General features: G+C 38.8%; 1 long non-coding RNA gene across 3 annotated transcripts; it reads left to right on the top strand.

The window, feature by feature from the left end:
• The first annotated feature begins 6,867 nt into the window (after window positions 1-6,867).
• Window positions 6,868-21,743, top strand: LOC147492629 (uncharacterized). Of its 3 annotated transcripts, XR_015199133.1 has the most exons (4): window positions 6,891-7,031; window positions 7,797-7,899; window positions 19,614-19,968; window positions 21,504-21,743. It is a non-coding gene; the product is annotated as an uncharacterized LOC147492629 (long non-coding RNA). The 3 variants fall into 3 exon arrangements; XR_015199135.1 differs by lacking the exons at window positions 19,614-19,968; window positions 21,504-21,743 and adding an exon at window positions 8,126-8,419 and having other exon boundaries at window positions 6,868-7,031; XR_015199134.1 differs by lacking the exons at window positions 19,614-19,968; window positions 21,504-21,743 and adding an exon at window positions 8,078-8,419.
• Window positions 21,744-21,872: the final 129 nt, after the last annotated feature.

Here is a 21,872-nt window from a genome sequence, read left to right as displayed (position 1 = left end):
TAATTTCCTTTTTAACGATCTTCCCTGTCAAAACTATTCGTTTAAAAACTCATATGTTTCATCCACCACCTTAGTGTTTACATATATATCAACATTTCTCTCAGTGTCTCACAAACACCACATGTTCGAAAATAAAAATATAAAACGTATAGACTGATTCATATTATCAACGGCCTACACTATGTCCACCATCACATAAGATCAAACACCTACAATGTGAGGCATGCATACTGGCTCACACACCAACGATATGCAAGTATACACTGGTTCACACACCAACGATGCATACTAACTCTCTACCATCACATAGGATCAAACACCAACGATGTACATGTACACACTGGATCAAACTCCAACGATGCATACAGAGAGATGTTATGTATATTGGATCACACACCAACGATATACATAACTTGGACAATATCAAATATTTCAAATCCAACCTTTATCAAAAGGGTTTCTTTATTCCTTGGATAATTCCAATTTACTCCAATATGAAATTTTAAAATAACAATTTCTTCTTTAGCCAATACTTACTTAAAATCGAAAACTCTGTTAGGAAAACAACACTATAACATGCTGAACAATTTCGATTATAAATTTCATAAGAAACTAACCGTTAAAACAACCAGCATTTTATTTTTCCTAATCATATCCCAACATTCCACTATAAAAGTACACACAAAACAACAAGCCAAACCAAATATCACAAAGAAACACTCCTACTACCAATTCACCACAATCCGAGGATCACCTAGACCTTCACTATCTAGGCTAACCTGGATCTGATACCAAAATGTCACAGCCAAATTTCTAAACAATTAAAATAAATGAATATTTGAAATATAAATATATCAAACATCACTCGATTCAATTTTCTAAGAACCCAGGCTATGACGGGGTGGATACAACACATGTCAAAACCTGAAAACCCACATAATAAAGAATCAACTTAACAACAAAATAATTTCCAAAAATTCTCTTTATTACTTTATAAAAAGTCTATCTTCCATCCCAATAAAACATCAGACCACTCTAAGAATAACAGGTCTTTAACATCGTATTTTCATGTCATATGAAAAGAAAACTATGTTATTACATACTTTCAAAAGATCAGACCTAAAAGAAAACTAACGGACTGCTCTAGGTAAGAATCTCAAATCAAACGCCGCGGTTCTACTGCCTTCCACCTATGTTCCCAAGAACACACCCACGTTGCCAAAACAAAGCAAACATGGGTCAGCAAAATGGAATTTGCTGGTATGAGTAGACTAACCACATAAAACCATTATCATACTTTAATTATTCAAACAATCACTTTAAATTATCCCATAACTTAATCATTCACAGCTTGGAAGACAGGTAGTTCCGTCATTTTAACCGGCATAATTTCTTCCCAAGCAAGACTTCCATTATATTAACTCATACAAATAACTCGTTTTAATATCTAAATCATTTAATTAAAACTTATCGATATCCACTGCTATATAAGGGTAGGATCAAGTCCCTCAAGACAAAATATTATTAAGTCCTACCCTCCTGCAAAAGAAAGTTAGAACTTCTATATAACCTTTGTAAATATTATATTAGGCATTCAAAAGAAAACCCAAACACTCACATAATCAAATTAATACCACTAACCCGCAAGGCGAATACCTTAGTTCCTCTCTAGGGCAGTCCAAACAATCTGGTCATTCATGACACATTCAATGAATACCCCTATATAACGCTAACGGGCCATTTATGGCACATTCAATAAATGCCCACCTAACATATGACATCATCAGTCATAAAACTCAAATCCAAAACTTTAGGCGTGGAGAGTTCTAAAAGGTTGCGGTAAATTGTTTACGCATTATTGAACCTTATTGTATATATTATTTCAGAGAACGTAGGAGTATCTTGTTTCATGTATATTTTAATTTACGCGTTATTAATTTCATGGATGTATAAGTGTCATAACGTTGCATATCACAAAAACTGAAATATCACATAGCAGTTAATACACATACACACGTATATATAGAAATGTCTTAGCCTAAAGCCAAGCATGCTAATAGCCGTAGACCTAATCATAGCCAAGTCAAAAGTCTTTATGACTATATCTCTAAAAAAAATATAAATCTTGTCACGTGTCTAAAATACGCCATATCAACGTCAAATCTTTATTAGATAATGACCAACCAAGTTATACAATTTAGACAATATTTTCTTACTATATTTGTCCATATAATCAAATGTGTGAAAAACTGGAAAAGTCAACATTTCATAGTCAACGGTCAAAGTCAACACATCATTGTCAAAGTCAACTTGTCGTTTCCATGTTCGACAGGTTCAGGGTCATAACCATGGTTCATGGCTAAGGTCAATGGTGCATGGCTCATGGGCTCATGACCAAGGTAATGGTTCGGACCCAACTGGCCAAGCCCAAACCTTAGAACCCGGAAGTCTAAACATTTAAAGACCCAATTAGATATATTTTAAGTCCTATGGACTGGCCCCAAGCAATATCAGAAATTGGCCCAAAAACTTATACTGAACTGGCCCAAAACATAATTGGATTTGGCCCAAAAACTTTAAATTGAACTGGTCCACAAATTTAAAACAAAACGGGCCCAACAACTAAACAAGCTAAGGCCCAAGCCTCAAGCCCAAGCCTCAAGAGAAACCGACCCAGGCCCAAGCCCAGTTCGGTCATCTCCTTCCTCCAGCAGCCAGTACCAAAACCGGCCACCACCAAGCTCTAATCGCCCACCCATTTCAACCATGCGGTTGGACTCCTAGAGAAAAACCCAACCTCTTTAATAAAAGCTAAAACTCCATTCTTGAATTTAAAATCGTCAACCCAAAACTGGATCTGGAAAAAAACGCGACCGCCATTAATGGCTACTTTAAGCTCTCCATCAACACTCAAGCCTCCAAACTACCCCCACACCTAAATTAACCAACCCATAACACCAACAAAACAGTTCACCATAACAAAATCACATAAACATCCACCCTCAGTATCACAGTAATACAAATCTACAGAGGAGGAGGATTAGGGGCTCGCGCCTCCCTTAACTGCCTTCTCCAAACTCCCAACAGCACCACACATGACCCAAATCAAAATTTAACAAACAATCAACAAAAATACCAAAAACGATACTGGGGTGTGCTGCCATTAACGCTTGTCGAAGCTTCAACAGCATCCGACCCATCTTCAATACCCGACATCAACCAACGAAATTTAATATATAAACAGTGTTGAATAATCTACAACAGTTCCAACCCGTAAACAGACCAACGGTTTGTTTTGGCTCGCCGCCATTAATGACCTCAGTCCCAACAGTTCAATCTCAATTTTTCGGAGTTTTCAACAGATTTTAATCAGTTTTAATAACGACAATTTTTTACCATGATGACAGGGCCTAATATTAATACCAGAATAATTAACATATTTCGTGAAATAGAAAACTATCTACTCACCTTTAGCGCGCTCCGACTATCAACCAGCTACCAGGAAAAACTTTCTGTCCTTCCTTCAGTAAAACTCCCATTTTTCTGTATAAAACTCTCGCTATGTTTTTCCCTAAAAACTCTACGTGAGAAAACTCACCGAAAAACAAGGACAACAGTTATCTATTTACCTACGGGCTTTTATCCGTAACTGCTGGATATCCTATATCTGTTTTATCTATTATTATTATTATTATTATTAGGAAAATAAAAAAATAAAACACGGGGTGTTATAGCTATCTAAGTGATGCGCTCTTTAAGATGTTTTGTTTTACTATTGCGCCAAAGAGCGCCTATAAAGTTGAATCTTCTGTTTACTTAATTGAGTCTTCTCATGTATGGCATGGTAGATTAGGACATGCTAATTATGATACTTTGTGTAGATTAATTAATTTGGACTATATACCAAAGATAAAAATAGACCCACACCATAAATATAAAACTTGTGTAGAATCTAACTTGACTAGATCATCCATTCATTTCATTAAAAGGAGTACTGAACCTCTAGACTTAATATACACAGATATATATGATCTTAAGTACGTGCAAGCTAGAGGTGGTAAAAAGTATTTCATTACTTTTATTGACGATAACACAAGATATTGTTATGTTTACTTGTTGAGAAGTAAATATGAAGCAATTGAAGTGTTCAAACACTATAAAAATGAAGTTGAAAATCAACTAAGCAAAAAAATTAAGGCTATAAAAAGCGAAAGAGATGGTGAATATGAATCACCTTTTGAAGGTTTATGTTCAGAACATGGAATCATTCATCAAACTATGGCTCCTTATTCACCTTAATCAAATGGTATTGCTGAGCGCAAAAACCAAACTCTAAAAGAAATGAAGAATGTTATGCTGTTAAGTTCTAGTTTACCCCATAATTTGTGGGGGAAGCTTTGCTTTCCGCCAATTACATTCTCAACAAGATTCTTAATAAGAAGACACTTAAAACACCATACGAATTGTGAAAAGGTCATCAGACTTCCTACGAATTCTTGAAAGTGTGGGGGTGTCTTGCAAAAGTGGAAGTCCCAAAACCTAAGAAGGTAAAGATAGGACCCAAGACTATTGATTGTGTATTCATTGGATATGCAAATAATAGTAGTGCATATCGTTTTTTGGTTCATAAATCAAAGATTTGAGATATACATGTTAATACAATTATTAAGTCAAAAAATGATTCATTCTTTGAAAATACGTTTCTATATAACATGTATATAGAGCCAAGTTCAACAAAGAGAACTTTAGATACTACAACTAGTAACCATCCTACACAAAGCGAAATTGAGGAGGCACCTAGACGTAGCAAAAGGTCAAGGATGTCAACATCTTTTGGACCTGATTTTCTAACATATTGTTGGAAAATAATCCTTAAACATTCAAGGAGGCAATGCCATTTCCAGAAGCTACTTATTGGAAATAAGCAATAAATAGCGAGATTGAATCCATAATGCAAAATCATACATGGGAATTGGTGGATTTACCACCAGGTTTCAAGACTTTGGGATATAAGTGGATATTCACAAAGAAATTTAAGACTGATGGATCAATCGACAAGTATAAAACTAGATTTGTGGTCAAAGGCTTTAGACAAAAGGAAGGATTGAATTATTTTGATACTTACACTACACCATTTGGGTGATTTTGCAACATTTGGGATTTCTTATTTGTAACACATATTGATCCGTTAGGTAATTTGTCACACTTTTTATCTGTTAGAAATGTTTCTAACCATTAGTAAGTATCTATCCAAATACTTGAATTATTTTGTAAGATTTATTGGATATTTAGTAACGCTTAGTAATGTGTGACAAAGTTAAAAATCAAAATAAAAATGACACTGGAATAAAAAGTGAAAACTTAAGCGGGAGTTTTTTTAGTTCTCGTGCACATCTTAATTCTAATCTAACTGGAGAAACATAACATGTTGCCCTCAAAAAGAAAAATAGAAACAAGTTGTTGCGCTGTCGCCGCTACTGCTGCTAGGGTTTTGATTTTGGTTAGTCGTCCTCTCTCCCTCCTTTTGTTCTTTCTCTTCTCATATGTTTGGTACAGGTTTCATGTTTTCCTATTGGAGATTGTGAGATTTGATTGAATTAGGCTTGAATGGTGATAGAATATTGTCTATTCAAATCTAGTTCGATAGAAATCGCAAAGGCTTTGAATAGATCCATAAGATTTTTGATTCTCAAAAGAGTTCAATTTGCTCAAGGTAACAGCTTTATATACCAATTTATTGAAAATGGGTTTTTAGCTTGTGGGGTTGGTTACACTTCGAATTATCAGATCAAAGAAGTATCTTTTATGGTTATTAGTTGTTTGATTTGAAAACAAATTTAAATTTGTGTTTGATCTATTTAATTTTTGTGACATGATATGACTTTTTAGAATTAGATGAATGTCATGAGTTATTCAAAATTTTCTAGTGTTAATCAATGTGTGCTGCATGTTGGATATTCTAGACTAGATAAATTGTTGTAAATATTCTACTATAATTCATCATGTTGGGTTCAGTGATGAGTTTTGCGGATTTAATTGTGTTCAAGAAAATTGCTTGATTTGCTTTGCTTTGTATGGCATTATGAGTTTTGTATGAAGTTTATTTCATTTATGTCTTTTATAGCAACTTCAATTTGAGAAGTGTTCACTTTTAACGGTGATAGAATAACGGAAAAAAATGAATGGTATAAAGTGGTCTTTTGGTTTACACCTTTGTCATTCCCGTGTTGTTGGTAAGAGTCAAATGGAATCTCACCATTCACATAAACTTAGGATCATCATGTAAGATACCATGTTAGGTGCATTCTCTAGTTTTTTTTCTTTTTCTTTATTGCATTATTTTATTTGGCAACCTCATGTATTTGACTATCCAATTTGCTTAGGGAAGCATGTTATCACTCGAAAGACTTCTAAATAGTAAACCTTAGCCTTAAGAATTTTAGAATTTTTTTGTTTGTTGAACTTGCCTTGTTGCTGCTTCTTGTGCCTTATCACCATTTTCATGTTTAGCAAGTGATGAAGATGTAGACAGTGGGCATGTTGACGAGACTTTGAAAGAGAGACAATCTTTGATATTTATCCTCTTTCTCTCTTTTACTTGTAAATTGGTGAACTTCTAGTTTGTTCGCTATGAGAAAGGACTTGTTTCTTGTGTGACAACATTCTAATACTAATAGCTCAATGAAAGGGATGGAGAAATGTTAACACCTCACCTTTTTTTTCCAACTCTTTTAAGTTATTTTGTAAAAGGTGTAGACTTGGTGAGTGTTCAGTTTGGGTATTGGGCCTTGTTTCTGACATGTATGGGTCAATGGGTCGGTTTTGGATTGTTGAAGAATATGGAAAGGCTTTAACTATTGGTGGGTTATTCTTTCGTAGAGGGGGGATAAAAAAAAACTCAGTCATGTGTTGGAAAAGGGGAGACAAGAATTAGCACAGGGAATCCCTCATTAGTCAAGCTCTCAATTGCACCATAAATTTTCAGAGCACAAGCGAGGGGAGAAGCTTAACGAAAGCTTTCAGGAATTGAGGTCACTACTTCCTCCTGGTTCCAACGTAGAGGATCGAAACACTATCTTTGTGACACTAACTTTACTCTTAGAAACTTCTTGGATAAAATCAAAAGGATAACACGCTAGACTTGGTATCCTACTTCTGAAATGCAAATTTAGTAGGATAGATCTGCTTATGAACTTGGAAGAACCAAATTTTTTGTTTTTTTAATAACAAATAATTTCAGTGATCCTAAATGTGGTGGTGTTGTGAATCAAAAACATATTGCATTAGTATGATCTCTCCGAATAGTTGTTTAGGACTTGGTTTAGGTAGTATAACATGTCGAAGTTCAGTATAAATATGTGAATGAGTTTTCATACTTCGTTGTATTCTTGTACTCCCTTGTTTTTCATAAAAAATAATTAGGTGATGATTTGAAAGAAAGATGCCCACTACACTAGTAGTTCTAAAAATTGGATGGACGTTTACTTTCACATTGTTCATTATGATCTAAATCTTCCATAGTGGATAGATATAACAACCTTTAATTGTAAACCATTTATTTTTCTACAATTTTTACTTGTTCAGTTTTTATTCGATCTTAGAATTTCAGGTTTCAAGCTTTAGTAAGAACTAAAATATAAAAAGGGACTTTAGTAATTGCACCATGTCCTTCCTTCAGGTTCAGGACACATTTTGTAAGTGCGTCTAATTCTTGTCACTAATCTTTCTTTACCTCATGGACTGGGTATATATATATAAAGATGTCTTTTTTACTTGACATTGTTGGGTATGTGTAGAATTTGGAGGAGATGAAGAAAATATTGGAAGGGATTGAAGAAGAAGCGGGAGCTCTTTGTGAAATGTAGGCAAAGGTTGAGAAGGAGACGGATGCTGCCGAAGGTAGTTTGCTTAACCTTGAACTATTTATAGTTTAGTTTCTTTTAATGATCCTTTGATTATATGCACAATATGGATTTTTATCCTTTAATTGTGAATCCATTATTGAGCAATGAGGAAAAATGAGATGGTTTAATCACGCTCACACTGAATTTACACTAGGCTTGTTTAATTGTTCTAGTTGGGTAACTGAAAGAGGCATGGTTTAAGGAGGTGAAAACGTATGCAGGTGCTAGTACTAGTATAAGATGTGGCTTTCGTGAAAACTGGATGAAGAACTATGATTCGCTTTGGGACATTTTCTTTAGAATTCTGCATATGAACCATTATTGACTGGTACATGATTACGTATTTGTTGTCGTTTCCCATAAATATTGCATTCAGTTATGTCTATCGTTTGGTCTGCTAGACTTAGATGTTGACTTTTCGTTTGTTAAAATTTTAATTGTACTTTAGCTTCAAGTTACTTGAGAACATCTGACATTTCTGTGGTGTTTAAACATTGATTGTGATGCTTTTATGATCTAAATCACATTGTCTGCATGGAAAGCAAGGTTTCTAGTTAATAAAAACACTTTTGTAAGATTACATGTGTGTTTATAGCCACACCAGTTGTAGGGGAATTTCCTATCAGTAACTAAATGACACGTGGGAGGGAAATGACCCAGGACTATAGATGTCTAGAATGAGACGAGAGCCATTGGATCAGTTTTATGAATAAGTAATCTTGTGTTTATCACGAGTGTTTAGTAAGCATGTGCCAAACACGTGACTAACTGCCTCTAAGCATAACAGTTCTCCAAGACGTTAGGAAATTATATGAACAATTCCTGAACATAAGAAAACTGAAGAGAGCGATCTTTGATAATAAGGAAGGAATCGTAATGACATATCTTTAAGAGTTACCTCTTAGATATAATCTTCTCATATACGATGGGATATTATGATCAACAAGGAAACCTACCTCTAATAAGATATGGTCTAGATTCAGGCTTCCATAAGGAGAGGATTCCTAATAGGAAGGCAGAGTCCAAAGATGGAAAGGAACTCACAAGCGGTGAGGTTAACCCTAACTCTAGCCTCTCAAAGCTCTTCTTATATAAACCACAGGAATTCGCTTTTAGGAACTATGTAAAATAGGGTTTGATTCTTCTAAATAAACAAGGAGATATGTAGACAGCCGCCAGGTGGTTCAACCCTGAACTCTAAATCATCTCATCCCTTCTCTGTCAAGAAAAAGGTTCCAAATCGCAAGGCACAGAGGAAGATCAGGGGATACTCAGAAAATCCCCTACATCTTTTGGCGTCGTTTGTGGGGACAAAAGCAGGTAAACATTCATTTTAAATGATTAATTTAGTTTAAAAACTCTTACCATTGTGATGGCAAGAGCAAAGAAAACAAAGGGTGACGCTACCACCCGCAGCATAACTATTTGAGAAGAAGAGCACAAGATGCCTGAAAGGGGGGAGAATGTCGATCACCATGATGTGAATAATCCCCTTCAAGGACAGGTAACTAGCACCGACGGGCTATTTTCTCCCATTGTAGGCCCTGGAAATGACGCTCAAGGAGAACGCCAAAATGGTGAGAACAGGGAAGGAGCAAGCCAGGCGGTACAAGCTCTAAAACAGCAAAGAAGCAACCTTGAGCGAGAGGTACAACTGCTGAGGCATTTGTATCAATCTGACACAGGGAAAGAGCCGCTCATTGATCTCAATGGTGACGGCCTTCCAGAGGGCAATCGAGCTAGGAAACTAAGGAGTGGGGATCAAGTTCGGCGCAAACCATTAGAATCATAGTACAGTAATTCGGATAAGAACTCGGAAACGACATCAGAATCAGAGTCAACTGACCAAGATCGTGATGTCAACCCCGACACCGAAAAAGAATCTACAATAAGAGACTTACTACCAAAGAAAGCGATGGGAGACTGAGAAAAATGACCTGATCCGTCAGATGCATTGGATGACCGGTAAAGGAGGAAAAATGCAAGACTCCCTTGTTTAATCTGCTATAATGAGAGCAAGCAGATCTCCTTTTGCATCATGAGTAATGAGAAAGCCCTATCCCCGCGGTTACAGACAACCGAAGTTCAGTATCTTCAGTGGCAAGTCAGATCTAGTGGATTACATATTCATATATCATGCCACCATGGGATAATATGAAAGGTATGGCCACATCATGTGTTAAGAGTTTAAAGCTTCCCTGTCTGGATCCACGCTCTAGTGGTACCACAGGTTACCTGAGCAGCAAGTCATGTCCTCAGAAGAACTGTTTAGGACCTTCATAGACAGGTACTCGTGCAACAAACACCAACCAAAACTGATCGATGCACTATTCAACATCAAGAAAAAGGATGGAGAAGCATTGAGGTCCTACATGCAACGGTTTATGGAAATTTCAATCCAGATAGAGTCATGTGATGAACAGACTGCTATAATAGCTTTCAAACAAGGTTTGGATGAAAACAATGCCTTATTAGGGTCCCTCTCTAAGAAACCACCCCGTGATTTGGAGGAACTCCTAGACAAGGTTGAAAATCATGCAGGGTGGGAGGAGGATGTCCTAAACAGACATCAGGAAGCAAAAAAGACTAATCGGACAACCCCTGTGGTCCCTCAAGAGGGGAACGGTAACTCTTCACCTCAAAAGCCAAAGAGAGACCGTCATCGTGCTCGCCAAAGGGCTGAGTCCCCATCAAAGGGACGAATGCCCAGAGGGTAATACCAAAATGTAGCCAGCAATGGAGATGGAAAACCACAAAAGAAGCCACAAATGGAAGGAGCTGAAGAAGCTCTTCCCTCGATAGACAGAAACTTTGCCCCTCTGAACAAAATGCTAGACGAGGTCCTGGACTAGATCAAGAACCAAAGCTACCACAAATGGCCTACTCCACTCAAGCCAGGCTCCCTGGGTACCAGAGACCAGAAGACCTATTGCAAGTTCCACAAGAGTAAAGGTCACAATACTAGCGGCTGTAGGACCCTGAAGAATGAACTACAAAACCTGATTGAAAGAGAGTATTTGAAGCAGTTTGTAAGACACGAAAAAGAACACAATACAACCCTGAAGAGATCAAAGACGTCGGTTCAAGATCCCCTGTCTTGGCCACCTTTCAATGGCCGGGTCCAGATAAACATGATTTCAGGAAAGACAAACAAGCGGAGTGGGCAGGCCACAGAAAGGGTACGCGATACCAAATGTGCTTTGCCAAGCAAATGAGAATCATGAACAGTGAATTGACTACGGCTTGTGCTCAAGTCGACACGTTACCCCACAGATCCACTCATCCTTTTCACTGAGGTCGATTGTCTCAGTATCCAGAGTCCACATGAGGATGCACTGGTTCTTACACTTTCTTTTAGAGATTACGATTTGCATCGCATATTGGTTTATCCAAGAAGTTCAGCAAATGTGTTATACTATGACGCATTCAAAAAACTGCAGATTCCTGACTCTGAGATGGTCGCCACCAACTCCAACATGTATAGATTCAGCAAAGACAAAGCTCTAACAGTTGGGGAGGTCCAACTATCCATAGCTATTGGTCTGGCAACCCTCATTATAAATTTTGTAGTGGTAAAAGCTAACACAACCTATCATATGATCTTGGGCAGGACCTGGCTGCACAGACTCTGCGACTGTTCCCAGCACCTATCACCAATGTCTAAAATTCCCACATAATAGAAAAATGGAGACAATCAGAGGAGATCAGGTGGTTGCCAAAACATGCTACGCTCTAGCGACAAAGCAGTCCCCACTCCCTTTTGAACCAATAGAGGTGGGGCAACCCGCCAAATAGCAATTACAATTGGATTTCCCTCTCCTGGACCTAGTCCCAAAAGAGAGGGAGGATCCCCCCTCACTGGAGCCGTTAGAGGAAGTGGAAATTTTGGGAGGAAACTCACCTAAAACCATTTTCACAGCACCTTATTGAGTTTTGAAGAGCACTAGGCTCTAATACAGTTCCTCCGAGAGCACAAAGACGTGTTTGCTTGGACATTCGATGAAATGCTAGAAATTGACCCCCATGTGGCATGCCACCGGCTCAATGTGTGCAATGATGCAGTAGTAGTCAAATAGAAACCGAGAAAAATAGGTGTTGACAGATCTAAAGCAGTAAAAGCCGAAGTTGAAAAGCTAAAGGCAGCTAATTTTGTCAGGGAAATCAATTTTCCCACCTGGATTTCTAATATTGTCCCAGTACATAAGAAGAATGGGTCATGGAGAATCTGTATCGACTTCACAGATCTGAACTGCGCATGTCCCAAAGATAGTTACCCTCTACCATGGATTGATAAATTGGTGGATGCGACAGCTAGACATGAATTGTTATCTTTCACAGATGGGTCGTCTGGCTACAACCAGATCCCATTGCATGAGGAAGACTACAAGCATGTTAGTTTCACAACCGAGGATGGCCTGTACTGTTATCAGGTCATGTCATTCGGACTAAAAAATACGGGAGCCACATACCAACGTTTGGTAAATGAAAGTTTGAAGGATTGATAGGCGACATTGTGGAGGTGTATGTAGATGATCTCTTGATCAAAAGCCTAAGACGTGAAGATCATCTCTCTTACCTGAAACGTGCATTTGACATTCTCCGAGAGTATCACATGAAACTCAACCCGATAAAATGTGCTTTCGGTGTCTCATCAGGGAAGTTTTTAGGGTATCTGGTTACTAAGCAAGGAATCGAGGCAAACCCTAATCAGATCTGGGCGCTCATAGAAATGCCTTCACCTAAAAACATGAAATAGGTTCAAAAATTTACAAGCAGGTTAGCAGCTCTGAACAGGTTCATCTCCAAGAGTTCAGATAAGTGTAAACCTCTATTTCAATTATTGCGAAAAAATACCTCATTTGCATGGACGAAAGAATGCCAAAAAACATTCGATCAACTCAAAACGTACCTGGGGGCACCACCAATCTTTTCCGAACTAGTTGAGGGAGAAGTTTTGGGACTTTATCTTTCTTCATTTGACTACGGTATCAATTCTATACTAATATGTGTGGATGAAAAGAAGGTTGAAAAATCTGTCTATTTCTTAAGTCGAACACTCCTACAAGCAGAAACAAGGTATCCTAAACTCCAAAGAGTCGCTTTAGCCCTTGTTTTTGCGGTAAAGAAATTACGACCATACTTCTAGTCCCACACTATCAGAGTAATCACAGAATACCAGTTACGATCTGTTCTGGAAAGGCCGAACAGGTCAGGAAGGTTAGTTAAATGGTCCGTGCAACTGTCAGAGTATGATACTATCTACGTCCCATGAATCTCAGAGAAAGGTCAGGCACTAGCAGAATTCTTGGGAGATTTCCCAATGACCTACACTGGGTATGACTTAACAATCCCCAGTTCAAATGATAGCATCCTACCTAAATCCCCAAATACCCATCTAGATCATTGGGAGCCGCGCTCCAGATTGCGAATGTTTGTGGATGGATCTTCAAATAATAGAGGCACAGGAGTTGGAGCTGTGTTAGTTACTCCCGACAACATGCGACTGGAGAAATCTATATGGTTAAGTTGGAATGCCTCTAACAATGAAGCAGAGTATAAGGCAACACTTGTTGGCCTCACAATGGCTCTCGACATGGGTTTAACATACCTCACAGTTTTTAGTGACTTACAGCTGGTTGTGTTTCAAGTTGATGGAGGTTACGAGGCCAGGGATGAACGAATGGATAAATACCTGGAACTGGTAAGGGGTGTACATAGCAAGTTTAAGAATATTCAGTTTTATCACCTGCCTCGATCAGAAAATCGACACACAGATGCTTTGGCATATGTTGCCTCAATATTGGGCAACAGTGAGTCTCTCTCCATCCCTATAGAGCTCCAAGACAAACCTAGCATCCAAGCACCCACTGTTACAATAGTTTGTGTTATTCCATCCATCACACCAAATTGGATTGATACATACAAGTTTTACCTCAAGGACGAGACACTCCCAGAGGATAAGAACACAGTAAGGTGTCGGCTTGCAAAGGTACCAAGATTCACCCTCATTGGAGATGATCTTTACAAGAAGTTCTTCTTGGGACCTCATCTCCGATGTCTCTCCCCAGATCTCGCTGAACAGGTCATGCTAGAGATTCGCAAAGGAATTTGTGGCAACCACGCTGGGGGCAGAACACTCGCTCTCAAGATCCTAAGGCAAGGGTATTTTTGGCCTTACGTGCAAAAAGATGCATAAGTTTTTGCCAGTAAATGTGAAAAGTGTTAGCGACATGTTCCGTTAAGCCATGCTGCAGCGACAGAGCTGAACCCATTGGCTAGCCCATGGTCATTTGCATAGTGGGGAACTAACATTGTGGGACCCTTGCCACCCGCTGCCAGTAATGTCAGATTCTTACTAGTCATGACGGATTACTTCACCAAGTGGATAGAAGCAGTTCCCCTTGTCTTCATTCGAGAACAGGACATCAAAAAGTTCATTTGGAACAACATTCTCTATACGTTTGGCATACCCAAAGTCATCATCTCAGATAATGGGCAACAGTTCACTGACGGGTTGGTTGCTGAACTCTGTGAAGAGTTACACATCACTCATCTTTTCTCAACTCTAAGGTATCAACAAGGCAATGGCCAGGCTGAGGCCTCCAATAGGGTTATTTTAGATAACATGAAGCGCAAACTAGAAGATGGAAAGGGTTTATGGATTGAGGAACTACCTAAAGTCCTATGGGCATACCGAACTACACCCAGACGATCGACTGGTGAGTCCCCATTTTCATTGACCTACAGAACTGAAGTTGTCATACCTCCCAAACTGATAGCTCCCACTCAAAAGTCGGACGTTGTGCACACCCTGGACAATGAGGAATTGTTATGCAGAGAAATGGATCTCCTGGGTGAAAAGCAGGAAGGTGGCGCATTGCACTTGGCTACCAACCAGTAGATTCTGAAAATATCATACGACAAGAGAGTCTAAATTTGAGCTTTCAAATCTGGCGATCAAGTTCCGCGTGCGATCCCAGAGCATAATGGCAAGCTTGGGCCCAACTGGGAAGGATAATACATCATCGACAAGGTTGGCCAAACTGGTTTTTACTAACATACTGTTAAAGAGGATGTTTTGTCAAACCATGGAACACAAAGCACCTTCGCAAGTACTATCAGTAAATTGTTATTTCATGCTTCTTTATGCATTGTTTATTCTCTCCAGTTATCAATAAAGTTCCTCACGTTGTAATCAAATTTATTCTTTGCATCAACTCTTTATTTATTATCCACAATGGACTAAGCCTTTAGAGAATTATCTTATCACTATATGTTCAAAAATATTGTATGTCAATTTGCTTTAGATACAGAGATACTGAGTTTGGGGAAGCCGAATTGTACGCTAGTTCCTTTCTCATCCTCATGCAGCTTGAACTGTACGCTAGTTCTTTATGACTGAGATTATTCTCGATGGGTTAAGCCTTTAGGGAATCTAACCACACTAATTGTTCAGTAAACTGTATGCTAGCTTGACTTGGAACCAGAGATAGTGTTCTTGGGAGCCCGAACTGTATGCCAATTCCTTGCACTCTCATAACATCACTAATGAGGGTTGCTGGGAAGATCTGGGTTGGATCTAGATCCAAGCACATAATCATTGGCCTGGAATTATATCGGTATGATTGCGCTGAGGAAGACTCCCCCACTGTTTTTCTGGAGATAACCTATTTATTTTTTAAATAGACAGGACCTATCGTTATTAAACACAATGTTGTGCTCAAGGCACCCAGTTACTTTTGCATATACACATGGCTCCTCTGTGACGTTGTTTCTCTATTACGATCAAACTTTCAGTTACGGTTAAACTTAGACGGCTCCCATGATATCCTGATTAGATTCTGGTTATGCCTCATTTTAACCTGTTTAGCCTATTAGGGTCACCTATTGTTGTTCCAAATGAACTTTGGGGGCATCAGGGGTAGAATATGCATAGTAGTTCATGTCATTATATGTTATATAACATAGAATGTTTTAAATGCATCCATAAACTAGAAGAGCTACAGAGCTCAGTAAGTAAATAGTATATGAGCAACATAGCTCCATATTAAAGACCCATAGAAAAATTGTTTCAAAATAAATGTTTTCTAAATCATGAACTGAATAGCTAAGTATTTACTTAGCCTGTTGAGCAAGGGTAGAATCGAACTTCGGTTCAGCATCAGTACTTGCTGCTGCACCAAGATCAAGAACTCCTGGACCACTCACAGGAACTGACTGTGTGGTTGGATTGGCTGGGATGGTTGAAGGCTGAACATAACATTCACCTGAAATGGACACAAGTAAAAAAGGAAGTTAAATAGGAAGCATGTCATCATCAGTGTCTTCTTCAAAAGATGGGGAGGCATCGGGCATAAGTTCATTTTGAATCGCTGAGATACTAGTATTCAGGTCAGGAGATAAGAGGAAAGGGTTGGTCACCCACCCTGATCATCCACCGGAGAAACATACCCAGTATCCTCAATTGCCTCTTTAAACTTAACTTGTCTGGCTGCATTGTAGGAGTCTTCAGAAACATCAAGTACTCTCAGAGCAAAACAAGTAGCATTCTCAGCTGACCTCTTCTTTACCTCCTGCACCACCTCAGAATAAAACTCAGAGGTCTCTGCCAATAGATCACCAACCTTCTTTTCAGAACATAGATGCTTCTCTTTGAGAGCCCTTTCATAGCCTGTCATGACTTTATTTGCATGAGTAATGGCTTGGCCAAGGGTTCTCATCTCGGTATTCCTACGGTGAAGCCCCCCCTGGACCTGGTCATGCTTTGGTTGCAGGGTGGTGAATTGGGAGTGCAATTCCAAGAATTTCACTTTTCAAGAAACAGCCTCGGTAGCTCCCTTTTGGGCCTTGTCTAGAGAATTTTGTTCCAAGAAGCAGCCTCAGCTCTATCAACAGGAAGTCACACAGCTTTCAGAACTCCAAGCGCGATGTCAAAATCATTAACAGAGTGCTTATTGGTAACATGAAGCTCATCAGGTCGGCCCCAAAGCCTCATCTCCATGATCATCTCCCTTTCAGGAGAGTCTGGGGATTTTGGCGAGAAGGGCATATCATCTGCCCTCCTCCTCCGATCGACTCGAGGAGGAAATAGAGCAACAGTTGCAGCGGCTATCTTAATTACGCATTTCCCTTTTCGGTCATCGGGGAGGGAAGGATTAACAGTTAATGGTACATGGTCACCAGCCTATTCAGAACCTAGGAGAGGGTCTGGAACTGGTAGTAGTGTAGTAACATTTTTAGAAAACTTACTTGGAACATTCACAGGAGCCTTAAAAGATATCTCTTCATCCACATATAGAAGTCGAAATTTGGTTCTCTTACTTGAGGGTGTAACACCAGGAGCAAGAGCAAAATCAGTTCTCTTTAACTTCGAGCGGTTGGACGCGCATACTTCCCTCTTAAAATTGCTAGCTACCAGAAGTTCATGCGGCAGTTTAGGGCTGCTCCCACTAGTGATTATACAATCATCATTAACATCAGGCTCCTTAACTGAATCTGATGTTGCAGCATCATTAGAAGTTGTCACAGAACTCTTCTTTTTGCGGCTTCCTCTTCTTCTAGTAATCAAATTGGATTCATCCTGAATTGGAGGAGGAAGAAGACCAGCATCTTGATCTACAGGAGGAGGAAGTACTGTGTGCCTAGAATTCACAATATTTATCCGAAAAGGGGAAAAGTCGGGGGAAAATGCCAGCAATTCTTCAGCAGACATATTGAAATATTCAAAGAGACGGGTGGTATCAGGAACTATCACCCAGGGCATCATTTGATCCTCGGGGATCCTCTTGATGAAGTCCACCGTAGCAGCATCAGTTGCAGTTAATTGGTTTCAAGGGGAAAAGTCATCTAAGGAATAATAGAAAAAAACTTAATCGAAAGACTCTTATGATGATTGTAAAATTCATGAGAAAATAGACTTACTGGTCGGAGCATGAGTGTGTTTTTTAGGAACAGAAATCCCCACTAGCTCACCATCAGCATCTGGAGGACGAACGTCACACGTATCACTCAACACTCGAAGGTGGTAATCAGCCCAACCCTCGTCACTCTGCTTCCCTTCGAAAAAGATGATCAGAGAATTCTTGTCTCTGGTCATGAGGTAGTAGTAAGTTTGGTCCCGAATATGGCGAACCTCATAAAAATACCCAAACACCTAACGATTCAGAACGAATCCATGTTTCTTTGCCAGTATGGCAGAGTACATGACAATTCTGCAGAATAGGGGTGTTGCTTGACCAAGAGCAAGATTGAAGTGGATCAGACATTCTCTCAATAGTGGGTAGAGGGGAAAGGTGAGTCTGGCCCTAAGTTGACCAATTGTTATGAGCGCTACTTCCTTGTAGGCCAACTCATCAGACAATTTCCCCTACTCAAGACTAATATCAGTAGGGATATGAAATTTCTCTCTGATCAGTTTCAGGGAAGAAAGATCCCCAAAGTTTATAAGTGACTAGTTAGGATTCATGATCAGAAAAGAGAGAAAGTTTGGAGTTTTGGTTAAACCCTAATAGGAGATCAAGGGGTTCAATATACAGGGAAAAGATAGCGGAAGAGATAATGAGGGCTCTCTCACCAGATCCTTTATATACAGAAGATGGACGGTTATGATTAGCCTAAGCATTGTGTCTTTCCGGGATAGAACTGTCATCATTACCTTTTTTGGGAAACGGCGTGTCTGTTCGAATCGTCTTTTCAAAAGCCTTAATTTGTTGAGCCCATAAGTATTTCCGACAACTGTTTAAGAAAAAAATTCTCGTGCCAAAAGCAGTGTCGCTACAGGTGCCCTTGTGCTAGATGGCACTAGAGGGGGCATCTGTAAGGGGGATTTCCCGTCACTAACTAAATGACATGTGGGAGGGAAATGACCCAGGACTATAGATAACTAGAATGAGACGAGACCCATCAGATCAGTTCTATGAATAAGTAATCTCGTGTTTATCATGAGTGTTTAGTAAGCATGTGTCAAACACGTGACTAACAACCTCTAAGCATAACAGTTCTCCAAGTCATTAGGAACTGATATGGACAGTTCCTTAATAGAAGGAAATTGAATAGGGCGATCTTTGATGATAAGGAAGGAATCGTAGAGACATATCTTTAAGAGTCACCTCTTAGATATAATCTTCCCATATATGATGGGATATTATAATCAACAAGGAAACCTTCCTCTAATAAGATATGGTCTAGATTCAGGCTTCCATAAGTAAATGATTTCTAATAAGAAAGCAGAGTCCAAAGATGGAAGGGAACTCACAAGCGGTGAGGTTAACCCTAACCCTAGGACTCTCAAAGCTCTTCTTATATAAACCATAGGAATTCACTCTTATGAACTATGCAAAATTGGGTTTGATTCTTCTAAATAAACAAGGAGATACGTAGGCAGCCGCTATACGGTTCAACCCTAAACTCTAAATCATCTCATCCCTTCTCTGTCAAGAAAAAGGTTCCGAATCACAAGGCACAGAGGAAGATCAGGGGATACTCTAAAAATCCCCTACACCAGTCTTGGTGCTCAACTACTTATGGTCAGTGTGTTGCTGATACCATTCATAGTGTGGTGGTGGTGTTGGCATGTTGTGTGACTGTGTGCTAGCTGGTGGGAGTAGTGTGGTGTATGTGAATGTGTGTAGGTGGTAGCATGTGAGTGTGTGTACGTAGGTGGTAGTGTGTGAGTGTGTGCAGGTGCTAGTGTGGTGAGTGTGTGTGCAGGCCGATGCTAGTGTGAGTGTGACTGTGGTGATGTTGCTGCTGTGTGCCCGCCTACTACTTGTTGGTGCTGGGTGTTGTTGCCTACCGCTGCTGCTCTATATGCCTGCCGCTGCTGCTGCTTGCCTACATACTGCTTGTTGCAGCTGCTGGGTGTTGCTAGTGCCACTGCTGCTGGGTGCCTGCCTACTGCTTGTTGTTGCTGCTGCTAGGTGTTGATAGTGTTGTTGGGTGTTGTTGCCTGCCGCTGTTGCTGTGTGCCTACCTACTTCTTGCTGCTGCTGGGTGTTGCTGCTGCTGTTGGTGTGAGAATTAAGAGTATTGAGAGTTATATGAACTATGATGACTTTGCACCATGGTAAGATATATTCTGCTTGATATCCTAATATGAATTGTGGTGCTTTTATTCCAAGTAATCTTTCATATGTTTGTGCTAGGCACTTGACATGCTTTTTACATATATACAACAAAATTTGCTATACTTTTTGAAAACAAATACAGCTTTTGGCTCTATGGAGAAATATAGAACTTTAGTTATCCGTTGGTGATAGAATGAATTAAATTATAGTACATACTTTGGGAGCTCTTGATATATTCTAATAATATAAATAGTTTTATCTAAATTACAATCTCGCTAAAATTTTTTAAATTTTTCTAATTTTCACCCTTGCGGATCTTGTTTTGATCTCTCGGTGGTTCGAAAATGGTGGACTTTAGTAATTACTTTGTGAGCTTCATTGTTGGTTCTCTTTTAAGAGATTTTTCTTGTTGAATTGAAGGTCACATATATGTTTATAAGTGCTTATGTGCTTGTGATTGGTGATGCCCCTTGTATATATTTTTGTGTGTTTTCTCTGCATGCCCCTTGTATTGGCTAAGTATTGTTTAACTTCAACCTAAATTTAGGATACTAAACGTTAGTCATATGGCCATATAATATGTTGGCCAAAGTATTTTGGCAGCTATCTTACCTTTTAATTTATGCACTCAAAAATCATTGACTTGGTAATGTGGTTGTGCTTAGACTTATTTTACTATGGAATATGGATGCATAACCTCAAAATTTTAAATTAGGTTATAATCTTTCTATTCAAGAAGGAGAAGCATCTCTTGCTATGTTAGTGGATATAAATCTTTGGGATTGGTTTGGAGGGTTCTTCTATTCTTTAAGGCAACATGCCAATTAGTTGAAATGGTTCAAGCGCAGTAGTTCTCTCATCTATACTAGGTCCAATTCTTCGCTTAAAATATGTTTTCATATCTCATCCTTAAGACTACGCTGTGTTTGTTTGTTTACTGATATTTCTTACATCTTTATTTGTACCGTGTCAGCGACTTTTTGGGTTAGTCCTTGTAACTAGCTTATCCCCTTGCACGCTAAGGGCTTTACCTACCCTCTTTACTAGAGTGGTAAGTAATATTTTGAATCATTGTACTTGCAGTTGGTTTGTGCTATCAATTTTCTTAACTTATAGTTTAGTTGGTTTGTCAAAAAGTATGCATACCCCCTACTTAGGTAATTAGGAATTCAATAGCTTTGTCATTGGTACTAGTAAAACATTATCAGTCCTAGGCATAGCTACTTAGAAGTTTGGAGTTACTTTGTAAGAATTAGATAGTACAGGAATAAATGTTTGTTTCTTGAATGTGAATAACTGTGTATTTTGTGTTAACAATATGAGTTTTGATCTTTGGCTTGGTTAGCATCTTCAAGTTAGCTATTCTTTGTGATAAGTCTTATTCTTTTTACCTACCGTTTATTTTTTTTCATTGTACTTTGCTATCTTTCCAACGAGAGATGATTGGCTACTTTATTTGATTTTTTGTAAACCTCGTTGGATGAGTGATTTATAAATAATGAGCTAATACATATTTGTGTGACTTTGTTCGCAGGCATGAGCTATGTTAGAAGTTGTTTTTCTTCACTAGTTACCACCCTGTACGATATGAATATATATACAATGTTTTCTTTAATGACTATAATTTTTGGAACCCAAGTGTATGGGTGTCAAGATTTTGTGAAAATACAAGTTGTACTTGATTCGCACGAGTCTAGAGCATTTTGTTGTGATTTTTTATTACGTTTTACTATTGATGAATGGATTGATTTGATTATTAAAGTTCACTATTTTATTTGGTTGGCGCGGGTGCGCGTTTAGAACATTTTTGTTATTTTCCATTTTGTTTCGTTGTGTGGATGAATGGAATAATTTAATTGCTAGAGTTATAAATGAATTGAAGAATTCAGTTGATATATTGTGG

This window comes from Coptis chinensis, chromosome 6 (assembly GCF_015680905.1).
Source record: "Coptis chinensis isolate HL-2020 chromosome 6, ASM1568090v1, whole genome shotgun sequence".
Lineage (NCBI taxonomy): Eukaryota > Viridiplantae > Streptophyta > Magnoliopsida > Ranunculales > Ranunculaceae > Coptis > Coptis chinensis.
This window is presented reverse-complemented; position numbering and strand designations above follow the sequence as displayed.